This window comes from Leptosomus discolor, chromosome 1 (genome assembly GCF_034619465.1).
Source record: "Leptosomus discolor isolate bLepDis1 chromosome 1, bLepDis1.hap2, whole genome shotgun sequence".
Taxonomy (NCBI): domain Eukaryota; kingdom Metazoa; phylum Chordata; class Aves; order Leptosomiformes; family Leptosomidae; genus Leptosomus; species Leptosomus discolor.
The window spans coordinates 174,494,973-174,508,852 of NC_141391.1; the positions used below are offsets into that span (position 1 = coordinate 174,494,973).

Here is a 13,880-nt window from a genome sequence, read left to right on the forward strand (position 1 = left end):
TGTCTTTGCTCCCTGCATGGAGCCCACAGAAGGTAGGTCTGGAATCCCCTCTGAAGCGCCAACGTAAAATACCTTTCTCAGTTTCCAAATGAGACAGCACAAATATCCCCTGTAATGCCTACGCCTTCCTAATTATCCCCACAGTTAGGCAGCTAGAAATTCCTCCCTCCTCACCTCCCTCTTTTTCTTAAGAAAGCTCAATTTCATATAACATTTTTATACTACAAGAGTTATTATTATAGAAGAGGAAGAAAAACTATCAAGTCATATAATAAAGAGTCTAAGCTTGAAAAAAAGACCAGTTGCTCTTCTCTCTTTCCCTCTAAGAAAAAAAATCTATAGAAATTACTTTTAATTGCTACTGTAACTCTGAGCTGCAGAAAACAAAGTGTAGGTGGTTGCAAATATTAGCAGGAACACAGTAGGAGACTATTACTTTAAAAAGATAGCTTTTTCATTCTGGAGGTGTCCCAAGTCTCAGGTCACTTGGCCTGGAAGTCATAGTCCACGCCACCCTCAAGCGCCAGCACAACAAAGCAGGTTTGTCTTCAGCTCTATATTTATATCTGATCTGTATGGTCAAAAGTATTTTCAGTTATCCTGCATTAAGAAGTTACAGTTGTTTTTGCTGTAAATTTTCTCAGCTTCCATCGCATTCATCTGACACTTCAGAAGCTGATAAATTACTATTCAAGTACTAAAACAAGCAAGAACAAGAATAAAATTATAGAAATTTGTGGTGGGTTTACGTTAGGTGTTACTAAGTAGCTGAAAATTAGCATTAACATAGCATAGTTAAGCTAGGGCCTAACTCCAGCTGTGGGGCACAGAATGAGAATTACCAACTCTCAATGCTAATAAAGACAGGCTAAAAAGTTTGCTTAGTTGTTTTCCCATCTTCCCCCGTTCCTTCTTCTACATAATGCATAATCCCTGCACACTTGCGACTTCTGATCTCTTCCAACAAGCAGAACACACAAGCTACAACTACAGTGGTGACACAATATCAAAATGATCTAACATACCCCATCCGTGATCACATTGAAAGTTGCAGGAAGAGAAACACACAATTTATTCAACAGTTTGGGAGCTTCATTTTCTGCACCGTATCTATACTGAAGACTTTTTTTTCTCTTTTCCTTGGAACAGAATGAAAAACAGTGTTTTTCTTAGATAACAGTGAATTGGAAAAGACAGTGGAAGGGACAGTTTATTTTTTGACCGTATTAGGAGGAAAAGAAGTGGTAGCACAGAGTATATCTTGCTTTACATATTGCATGGCAAGAGCTAAAAACCATACTGTAATGGATCAGGTGAGAAAGGTATTCTCCTATCATCACAACATAGTAATGAGATTTGCTACTGAGAGGAAGAGAACAGCATCACTGTTAACCTGAAGCACCAGTAAGATTTGCATGAACTGGGAATTGACAACCATTTCTAATCAAGAGCTCTCAATCAAAAAACCCTGAAGGGAGAGGGAGAATCTCAAATTTCTGAAAATTAATTTGGATTTGCTTGACTCTTTGATACACTGCTAATGAAAACAATATAAACTAGAAAGGAAACTTCATCATACTAATTTGTATTTGTCCCTGCTTTTTGTACAACAGTGAATAAGACTGAATGAAAGTCTGCTTATTTAAATAAAAATTATAAGTTCTAAAACTTTGTGAATAGGTCTTTATAATTGCTGCTGTTTCTTCTATTGCCTTCTCAATTACCAGTGGATATCTCATTTTCATATTTATTCAGTGCTATAATCTCTAAGACGTACATTCAGTTCCCATGGGCCAATAAAACTTCTTATATACATGAAAAAAATACGTTTTTTTGGTGCTTGGAACAGACACTAATTCAGAGAGGGAATCCCAAAAGCATTTGCTCATTGTGTTAGGTTAACAGCTCCTGAATGCCAAAGATTCGCTTACAATGTAGAAGCATGGAGGAGTACTGTCAAAGGGCAGCATGAATCTTCATGCTGTATATTTCTTGGGAAATTAATGTATATATTCCAAACAGGATGCAGGATCGAAATATCAGTTTCCCAAACCTATCAGAAAACAGCAACTCCTTTCTAGGACAGCATTTTTAATCACATAAAAAACAGTCCTGGAAGATGAATTCAATTCAAGATCCTGCTGAAAAGAAACCATCAGAAAACACAGAAACAAGTGCTGATGAGAAATTTTCCTTACCAATTATGTGTAATAGTAGTGATGTGTGGCCCTTTTAGATATTTCCAGTAAGTAAAGTTGCTTAAGAATCTGGTTTGAATTAAGGCTGGTTTCTTTACAACTGAACTCAGGACCTATATGCAGTTTACAAGACCCAGGTCTGAAAGTTAAAACAGCAACAGTTTGAAGAAGGATAATGCTTGTCAAATGGACATCGTATTCCACCTACCCCTTACATCAGGTTTCTGAATGTACAAACAGACATCCCTTACCCAACACTCACTTGCTTTTAGTTGCAGACGCTCTGAAATCAACGCACAGTGTCTAGATAGATTCCCAACACTGAAGTAACACTGAAGTCTTTAGGAACTTGCTTATTTTTAATGTTAGATCTGTCTTCCAGTCAGTCCCTTCTGCAAATGTTTAGGCACTAACCTTCCATTCACTATGCTAGCAAGTTAGCTTGGCCTCTGGTTGTGGAAGGCTTTTCAGGGACAACTGAATCATAAAACAAATTTCTTTTTTGAAAAACACTTTATAATGCAATGATGAAACAGCTATTTAGAAGAGCAATGTTGCACACTGTAAGAGCAATGTTTCACAACTAGTCTGGTAACTACATCCAACATCTGTTCTGAGTTATAATGGAATGAATATATATATACCTCTGAGAATAATGAAAAGCACTTCACTGAGACTTGGAAGAAAGAGTCAGTGACAGATCACCTTAAAATCATAGCTGTTAAAGCGTCCCAAGTCCCTCCTTACATTATTACTTTCAGGATAAGGGCTAATGTAAAGAATAGCCCTCAAAATTCAAAGATGTGACCTTGTTTGTTTTGTCCTACTCTACATGTAAGTGAAAGATATTAAAGATATTTCAGTATTATTGAGCTACATTGGACAGTTAATGAATAGTCCAATACAGGCATTTTTGTGGCATTTGTGCTTCTGAAAGCAATTCCTGTATCAGAGAAGGTGCTGCTGATTCAGAAGCAAATGGACATTGTATTCCACCTACACCTTACACTAGGGAGTCAGTAAGGGTATGACTGACTTCATTCATCAGAAAGTTTTCACCTACTCATGTGCCTGACTTGCAGAAGCTGTGCTCTGCCAAATGATGCCGAGCAACACCTAGTAAGTTCTGTGCTCAAAATTGTCTTGCTCATTTGCAGTCAACAGTCTAAGTTCAATCAAAATAAACAGTTCCAAAATAACTCAGGACTTCAAACACAAAAAATGCCCTGTACCACTTACATTCCTGATACTTTCTAGACTGTGTCTCATGTTCTTCAACATAACAGACTCTCACATTGCTGAAATACTGTATTTTCTGGTACTTCTGACATTAATAGTTGAGCTTGGGCTGCATTAAGTGAGTAACGTAAGGCTGTCTGCTTTGAATTTCTTAGGATGCAATGGATAGACACTGGAAGCATGCAAAAGAGGTGGGAAGTTGTTATGTAGCAGGAGAACAAAAGAAGAAAAAGGAGCAGTTGTCATACATTAACACATTAATGAATGCAATAAATATAATACACTAAATTCTCGCAGTGATGTTTTGAGCCATTCTCCTGGCAAAGCTGTCATTTTGGTTGAGAGGAATTAGAGGAATTACTAAAGCAGAAGACAGCACTGACAAAATGGAGAGGAAGGTCTATGGAATGGAGAAAGCTTAAGCAAAAACTGATAGCAAATCCATCCACATAGCAAGGATGCAGATCTGAAGAGAATCCTTGCACATGCTCCCTCCACACAGCAGTCCCTTTCATTATGTCAGAAAGGGTGGAATGAAGTATTCAGTAAAGTAACAGCAACACACTTTCTAGTATGGCAACAAGTACTGGTCATCCAGGAACAGAAAACCACAGTACCAGATAAATTATAGCACTCAAAATATGCATCACAACATATAATGCTATGGTATTCATTATAAAAAACACAAATCTAACACATCACAGAAATAATATGTACGGGGGGTGTCCTGAAAATTCAGGGGTCAATTCATCAGGTACCCATACAGACCTCACTTCCTTCATCCCTCAGTCTATAACTGTGCAGAGCAAAGAAGTGAGTTTCCCAGTCAGCTCTTCACCACTAAAACCCAAACAAGTTTCTAAGTCTCTGACTGCACTAACAGAACATGGTCTCACTCACAACTTGTGATTTAGCACCGTTAACCCTGACAAATTCTGTCCATGCTGCAGGCTGGTAGCCCAAGCACCACTGTAGTCTTATGCTTACTGGTCTTGGAAAATAATTTCAGCTAATTGTTTTTGCCTCTGTACAGTACAGCTCAGACATGCCTTAAGCAAGGACTCAAAAATATCCTGTGAAGTTTTCTTCATCTCTTCACTGGAAGAGATCTGTGCTGTCTGCACAGCTCCAGCTTGGTGCAGGAGACATGATATAGTAATAATGTGTAGAAAGAAAGTACACCTGGGTAGTGCTGGGTATTTAACTACAGTCCGATGTTAATTATCCATCAACATTAAAACAAGGTGATGACACCTGTCCACTATTATTCCAGGGCACAAAGGAGAACAGGTTGGATAATCCCACTGCAATGCAATGTGTGATGCTGGGCTGTCAGCTGGCAGACTGCCACAAAGGTCCACAGTACAGCTGCATCCACATTGATAGTATGTGCTGATATGCCATGATTTTTACTGCCTTCTAAGGGTAAAGGCTAGTGAAAATTACTTTTCAGATCTATGATAATTATATCATGAATTTCCTCATCCATTTTACTCATTTCCTTTTCATTTTGCCTAAGCCTGTCATCAAATGAAGTAAAATTTAATGACATATTTACTGAAATTCTCATCTTCTAACATATTTAGCAGGGTACTGCAGCAAATCATAACAGAAGAGTGAGAGGAGCCACAAGGAGACAACAATGACTGAAGAATTCGGAGAACTGTAATGCTTACAGATTCCCTGATTCAGTTTTACCAACTGTCAGAAAGCAAGAGTGAAATTAAATCCAATTCACACATTATGCACAATTAGGTTAGATTAAAGACAATCTGTCATTCTAAACTGTGAAAGGCTTTGCTGGCTAGTAGTGAAACTTCAAAAACTCTTTCATGCATCATTTGGTATTTCACTTCACCCCTTATTTCTGAGGAATATGACAGATGCAGCAGAAAAATTCTTGAACAGTGATGGTAATTATCATTTATTTTTCCTCCATCTGACTGCATTCTTAACTTATTCCTCTTCTGAATTAAGTGCATGCAGCATCAACACAATAAATACCAGGTGCACACAGAATGCCAAAATATGGTAAGCGAGCAGCAGGGGTCTATATTAGCAAAACCCACAGGAAGTATCACATTTTAGGTGAGGTATGCAAGTTGAGTGATTTGTAATCAAGATTTTCATACTTTTCTTACAAGCAGTTTTTCAACTCCTTACAAACTTAGGAAAAGCTGGGGTAAAGAATATGCAGTAAAGCAACTGGAAAGAATTTCAGTTAAGGCTCTCTTGCAGAGTATTATTTAGAGAGATTATCATATCTAAAGCACAGGACTATCCGTAAGACTGCTTACAATTTACATTACATTCATTTGGCAGAAGATCAGAACAATTTGTTATCTTGAGGTGGGATGGCTGCAAAACATGTTCGTTTATCCCACTAGTACACTAAAAAAACCTCTACAAGTTAACTGTAAGCCTCATGGAAAAACAACAGTGGTTTTCACCTATTCTTCACATCTAAACATAACTAAATTTACCTTTCTCACTCAGTTAAATTGTATACAGAGCCTTAAAAAACCTCTGCTTAACTTTCTCTGCTCAGAAACTGTAATGTAGAAACCTCACTCAGAAAACCCAGACAAAAGATATAAATAGGAAATAAACCAACCCATTTTTTAAAGGCTGACTAATGAAACCAGGAAGATCCATTAATTAAATAGACTCTCCAGTACAGATGTATTTGTACAATAGGACCAGTGTGTTACACAAAAAAAAAATCTTTTTTTCTGGTGACGACCACTTGCTGTTCAGTGTTCACTTCCACTTGAAGTTCTCCTTATTCTCTATATTCTTTATTGTACAGTAGCACCAAGGGTGCTCAATCAACAACGGAGCCATACACTACAGATGCCACAGAAAGTGGTTACTGTCTGAAAGACAGCTAAAAAGGACAATGATGTGACAGCCATATTCATTTGCATTATCCACTATATGAAGAAGGGCGATTTTGTAATTAAAATGCACAAGTGGACACTGCACAGTTGACTTGAGCTAATTTAAATGCACAGCAGTGAAGATAACTGTAAAAAAAAAAGTGTGGTCTCATTATCCTTCTACACCTTGGCTGTACATTCCTATGTTCCTTTTTCTCCTGTTTTCATATGGAATTGGATTGAATTGATTTAGATTTAAAAAAAACCCCGACAACCTATTTTTGCCTAAATCAATGTTCTGATTCTGCTCACCATGCGGCCACACGCATGATAGAGCAAGCCTAAGAGCAAGGGTACAAAGGCATTGCCAGAGATGAAGGAAGGATGCTCCACTCCCTCTTTCACTGGTGGTTTGCACTTATGTAAGCTTAGACTATTCACAAATCACACACCCAGCTACACACCACCGTCGCCCACTTATTTATCTCAATACTTTTCATTTAAAACAGGTATCACAAGTATTTCCTCCCTCACAATCAGTTTGTCCATTTAGTCTAATTCATGGTTTAGAATATCACTTTATATTTTAAATGCTAAATGCAACACGGGTTGATAGTTAAGTGCTTTCATAAGCCAAGCCATTTTTCTGAAACGGAGCTTTAGCGACAAATAGCTTTCAGAAAGCTCATCTATGTCGGTACTCTATTGGTTTAACTACATATCAGATCGTAACCTGCAGTGGTATCAGTGAATGCCTCCCACATCAACTGGAACACTATTTCCAATCTTTGAAAGGAAATAATGTACTATATTCAGTGTTGCACTAATTAAAGTATATTCATATTTAAATAAATGGGCAAGCATTCCTGTATTATTACGCACATATACAACACTGAAAATGACAAGTTCTAGCTTGTTGGCACAATCTAGAAATCATGATGTTAGTATTAACCTGACTGCAGAGCAATATTAATACTTGTACAACAACAGCTGTGTATAGTTAGCCAGAAGCAGAGTGTTTCCCTCATTTCTTGCATATGTACAGAAGCACAGGGAGAAAAAAATAATCACAAAATAAGTTAAAGGTATTTGAAAATCTGAAGCCTGTTTCTCAAAATCAATTTTGTTTATAAAGTAATATATTTTCTGAAAGTGCCTGAGTTTCCATGCTTATTCTTAGAATTTAATGTCAGAAGAAAACCCAGCAATTCTTTTAGTATTTTTTAAATGCTTCAAAGCACTTGTAGTCATAATAGAGCTATTAGCATAAATACATATTAGACTTGTGAAGGCCAAATACTTCTTGTATAACAGTTCTATTGCTATATTCAATCCACTAATTTAAAAACAAAATCAACCCCCAAAACCATTAAAAATCCCCCAAGGCTCCCTTTCACAATCCTATCCAAACAAAATGTATTTACAAACTTTGCTGTTTGTGGTATCATACATATACACAAGGCCTCCGAATTCAGATTTCAAAGCACATCCAAATAAAATCTCCTGAATAAATCTACAAAATGTAACTGTAAAGAAGCTCTAACTAGCTTAGTTAAAGGTTGGTGGACCATAACAAATATTAAAACCAAAGAAGGAAGTAAGTTCAGATACCATGAACTGGCAAGCTAGTCATAAAGCATCAGATGTTTATACATTCGTTTTGTAAGTATACCAGACTCCTTTGCCTCCAAATGGTACTTTATAATGTACATCTTATAAGTTGCCTATAGCAAAATGACAGCCAAGATAATCAGAGGAGAATAGAAAGCTTTTTAGTCATATTTTGAAGATGTCAGATGGAATGTTTAAAATTGCATTAAGTCAGGAAATGCATTGAATTAGAATGTATTTTCAGACTAAAAATGAATTTCAAATTTTTATTTTCCTCCTACTGTGATATCATAACCGATACCTGATGAAATACTAAGACATAAATGTAGATTATAAAAAGTAATTACACATCTCAGTGCTAACTACTTCCTGTTTAATCATTTTGGGGGTTCTTATTATATTGTATGCATAGTAATACTGCCAAGATAGAAAAGACAGATGAAATGACTACTCTGTAATTCAAGTATTTTTTTCTGTATCAGGGTCTAATATGTTAGAACTCGCTGTTCTCTCTTTCTACTTTCACTGGGCAGCCTTAAATTCTGCAAAAGGTCGTTCCTTCCATGCACTAGATCCATGCAGCTTACTGCTAGCTTTCCTGTTCTTAAATCATCAGGAAAATCACCTACTTTACACTAATGAGGACTTTATTCTCTGAACAACAAAAAACCACAGTTGCCATGCAGCAAGAATGAGATCAGCCACCTGTAACATATGCAAACTGGAGGTGCTGTCACAGCTGGTCTCCTTCAGGCGGATGAGACTGCACTATTCTTATTTAACATACACACTCCTAAAGGTGTCCCCTCTTCTTCTTCCTCTTCATTTGCCTATTCAGTGCACACTTCCTGCCATCTCTGACCCAGTATCATCCCTGCAACATGGTGCATTTCCCAAAATTCATGGGAGAACTGAAAGCCACATGAAATGCACATAGAATCATAGAATAGTTTGGGTTGGAAGGGACCTTTAAAGGTCGTCTAGTACAACTGCCCTGCAATAAGCAGGGACATCTTCAACTAGATCAGGTTGCTCAGAGCTCCATCCAATCTGACCTTGAATGCTTCCAGGGCTGGGGAATCTACGACCTCTCTGGCCAACCAGTTCCAGTGTTTCACCACCCTTAGTGTAAAAAATTTCTTCCTTCTATCTAGTCTACATCTACCCTCTTTTAGTTTAAAACCATTACTCCTTGTCCTATCACAACAGGCCCTGCTAAAAATGTTGTCCTCATCTTTCTTGTAGGCCCCCTTTAAGTACTGAAAGGCCACGAATAAGGTCTCCTTGGACCCTCCTCTTCTCCAGGCTGAACAACCCCAGCTCTCTCAGCCTGTCCTCATAGAAGAGGTGCTCCAGTCCTCTGATCATTTTTGCAGCCCTCCTCTGGACACGATCCAACAGGTTCATGTCTTTCTTGTGCTGAGGACTCCACAGAGCTGGACACAGCACTCCAGGTGAGGTCTCACCAGAGCAGGGTAGAGGGGTAGACTCCCTCGATCTGCTGGTCACACTTCTTTTGGTGCAGCCCAGAATACGCTTGGCCTTCTGGGCTGTGAGTGTGCATTGTCATCTCATGTCCGGCCTTTCATCCACCAGTACCCCAAAGTGCTTCTTGGCAGGCCACATCCGAAATAACCCTCAAAAGAGAAACATTTTTGCAAGAGAAAACACACCTCATGCAATGAGGGAGACAGTGAACAGCACTAAAGACCCCAATAAACCTATACAGCTGTAATAATTCATTCAATGTGAAAACACCTTAGAGAACATGTATATATCCAGACATATATTCTTTTATGTCCAACACACACATAAAGAAATGTCTTGTAGTAATAAACAAGACCTTTCTGTAAAAAATATTTCTCAGCTAAGTAGATATAGCCTAAATTTCTGAAGGAGAATTCTCTTCACATGAATACTGCAGAGAAAACTCATGAAAATTCAAGACTGGAAGATGAGTATACATGTCTGTAAGACTGAAATGCTACAGAGGGCAACACTACCACGGAAGCAACGTCATCCATTTTACTAAGGCATGTCACGAATCACATATGATGGAGACGCTAAATTCAACACTTCACCATCAGATTAACAAGGATTACACCAATAAAATACCTGGTTCTGAGCACTGGCAGTATTGAAAACTTAACTATCTTCTCTACCCACCTGGAAACAAGGTGGTCTGATATACGGCTTTCACAAGTAAGCAATTTTACCACATTTAAAAATAAAGGCTCTTTTAAGAAACTTCTGTAATTCTAATGTCCCATGTGGCTGCCCATATAAAGGCCCAAGTAGTTTACATCATATTGAAACAACTGTAACAAAAAAAAAAAAAAAAAAAAAAAAAAAGTGGGGTGGAAGGAGAGCGAGGCTGAGGAAATTTTGTCTCTGCAATTACATCACAATCCTGGGATGTACACACAGATTGAGGGCTCTGATGTCCCACGCTGAGAAGGGGCAGGTTTCTCCACTCTTCACATCTGAGTAGTAACACTACTGGTATACTGGAACAGAGAGGCACAACTGCTCTCCACAGGTTTAAGAGACTGGTTGGCTCCCCCAAAGCAATTTAGCTCAAATTACTTGGCTCATCAGAAAACAAGAGTGTCAAATCCTAATTTAAATACATGTCAATCCTTTAAGTTATGCTAAATTATCATAAACCAAAAACTGCAAGAACCATCAACGCACCAACCTCAAGAGAGAAGCCTGTGATCAGGACAAGTTAGGAAAGAGGTCCTTGAATTTGACACAGGTTGAACCAGACAGACAAAGTAAAAAATATATACAAGTTCTGTTCTTTTTCCTTTCTCTGAAGCTAAAGGTAAAGGCCACTCTACAGAATGAGACAGCCACACAGTACTGAATGGTCAGTCTCTGCCTTAGCAATGCGTGTGGCCCCTAAAAAACTTTCTTCCTCTCCCTTCTCCAATAAGGACAACCAAAAACCTATTTGAACTGGGTGTCCTAATGTGACATTGAAGGAATGATGAGCTACTGTAACTGATGGCACGCGGTCCACATCTGCACAAGTCTGATTACCAAGCAACAAACTGCCTGAAACAATCTTTATGTTCATACCCTTAAAGGACAGAATGCAAGTCCCCAGGTAAAGACATGATAAATGACCACTTTTCTCCTCTTCCTCTACATGTATATCTGTTAGAAGTTCAGGTATCCAGAAAATTATGCTCAGAGGACTCTGTAATTCAGGGTGCAGAGCTGCACAAGTGTCTGCAGAGTAATTCCCACTTCTGTAGAACTGTTCTGCAGGATATCAGCTTCCACCAAAAAAAACATGATTCTAGTCTTTACATGATACACACGTCTTTAAAAAGCATGAACTGTATCTACCACCTGATAACCTAAATGAGTAGCCTGGACTTTGGAAGAAATTTGTTTCATCTCTTTCATCTTAGCTCCAGATTCTTGGGCTCCGTATCTCCAGAACTGAATTTCTGGCACTTAAAAAAACTTCCAAATATTGACTATTTTGTTGCAAATTAAACAGCCACCTCTATTTAGTTTACCATTCCTGCTGCCTCTTGGTCTGAAAATTTCACCATGTTAAAGGAATGCACTGGACTGATCTGTTTTGGATGGGGCAAAGCAGAAGACGATTGAAGAATAAAATCAGGAATCCAATTGACAAATGTGCAGAGATGGAGGTCTAGATTGACAAGATAATGCACCTAAGGAACAGTTATGTAGTGGAAACCTGGAAAGATTAGCTAACAGAATTCAGCTGCAAAATCCATCTTTCTGGCTACTCACAAGGAGAAGATTCTGCACAATGTTGCCAAGACAACCAATGGAAACTGAAGACTGGAGACCACGTCATGCTGCTGGGAGACCACATTAATAAACCCATCCCCTACGTGATTGTGGTAGGAAGTAGTTCATTGAATATATTACAGTGAGTACAATTAACTATGATTCACATTTTTTACACTGAATTCAATGACACAGTTGTTTGTATAGTCCAAATAAAACATCTGCATAACCACTACTCCTATGTGGAATCCCATAATAGTAGTGTGTCCTAATAAAAATATTACCAATATAGCATTTGCACGTTTGAGAGGTAAGACACAGAGAAAGAACAAGAACAATTTAAGAAGTGATAGAGTATATTAATTAATTGTGCCATAGAACTTGTGGAATTCCTACCAGTAAATTTTATCACACGATGTTTCGGAATATCCAAGATCTCATTACAATGTGTGCATAACTTTCTTCTTCAGCAGCCATAATGTAACAAACACTATGTGATTGTTGTCCTAATGCCTGCTGCAGGCACCCATTCCTTACTGGATAAGGCAGAAAACGTGCACAATCTTCTCATACTTCTCCCTGCTAGTGAGCTGACATAGTGGATAACTCCAATTTGAACCTCCTACACTTGTATGCTCTCTAACTTCGATTCCCATAGTACACAACCAAAAAAAGTTGTAGGGAAACATGTCTCTTGACTAAGATTTTATGCATGTCATACTTCATCACTGAATTTTCAGTTTCAGGTCTGTTTCATCTGAATTTTCCTATACATCCTCAAAGACAGAGTCTCAAAATGTTTTTATTTAAAAATATCAAGAGTAAAAAACTTTCTACATCCTGTACTTATTATGAAGAAATAGAAATCCGACTTCTGAACATTTTTTTTAAACATCAAAAAAGATGTGGTAGAGTTTAATCTTATTTCTTTTTACTGAAAAATACTGAATAGCTAGCATGAAAGCAGTTGAAGCTGTTTAACACAAACTTTCAGAGTCTTTGCGCTTTCACAGCTTGTCACAACCTCATGGCTGTTACCCCTTTTTTGCTTATAGAATTCAAAGCTAGCTCCAAACCCAGGGTAACCAAAACTCATATTTCTTTGTGTATTGAGGTGTCTCCCAAGGATGCGACACAGCAAGTACAAACCAAACACTGTTTAGGCTATTTCAAATAGACGTGTCAAGGTGTCCTGAAACATGCTTACCTGGAATACTGAAACAGAGCTACTGTATCATTTCCTTAAAACATAACTACACGCAGAGACAGGACAAGGTCCAATACGTGCATTCCCGTTCCCTTTCAGATAAAATATCACAAAATATATGTAAATAAGACAAGAAAATTTCTCTCTGAGCAAGAAAAGCTCTGTTTTCTAAAAATGAATTTGCAATGGCTTCCTGGATAGCTTGAGGCAAAATACTTGTATTTCTCAATTTAATGTCTGCAAAATTGAAATAATTTCACTTACTTCACAGGGGTGTTAAAAGAATTAATTTGCTTGTGTTTGCACAACTACTTTGAAGATGAAAACTGCTGTTTAAATGCTAAGTGTCATTTCTTATAAATATGCAAAAAACTAAACACCTGCACAAATCCAAAACAAGATTATCCTCTCTCCATGTACAGACAACCACAGGACTTGAAAGTACCGTTCTTTCATCCATTGCCATGTCTCCAAAGAAAACAGCAAGCGCTTATCAGTCCTTACTGCCTCAAATCCTACTTGCTGCTCACTGATCCTGTGACATACTTTTCACAGCTTGTAAGATTTGCTTACTATACTCATAATAGAAATATTAACATTTAAACTAAGTGTAATTGATGAAGGCATATTGACACAAATCAAAGTTTTAATCAATCAGGATTTCCAGGTGTAGATGCTTTGAAGTTCCCTAATAAAACCTTTCTTCTGTTTCAAAGTACTGTTTCAACTCACAGTGATTTCGTAATACTCCACAAATCCTCCAAAGATGAAATAAAAGAAAACTATCTACATTTCTTTGTCCATAATAATTTATTTCTAGTTTCAATATATGCCAAAGGGGCCAAAAGCTTTGAAGATACCTTACTAAACCTGAAGAAGCAAGTGGTTTACACTCCCTTTTTATTTCATAATACTTTCATTTGTCAGCTTTTTGTTTCCCTTCACTCATACTCATTTCCATCTCCAAGT

General features: G+C 37.7%; 1 protein-coding gene across 1 annotated transcript in view; it reads right to left on the minus strand.

The window, feature by feature from the left end:
* Positions 1 to 13,880, minus strand: part of ACSS3 (acyl-CoA synthetase short chain family member 3) — an 87,918-nt gene that overhangs the window by 23,033 nt on the left and 51,005 nt on the right. The window lies entirely within an intron of this gene.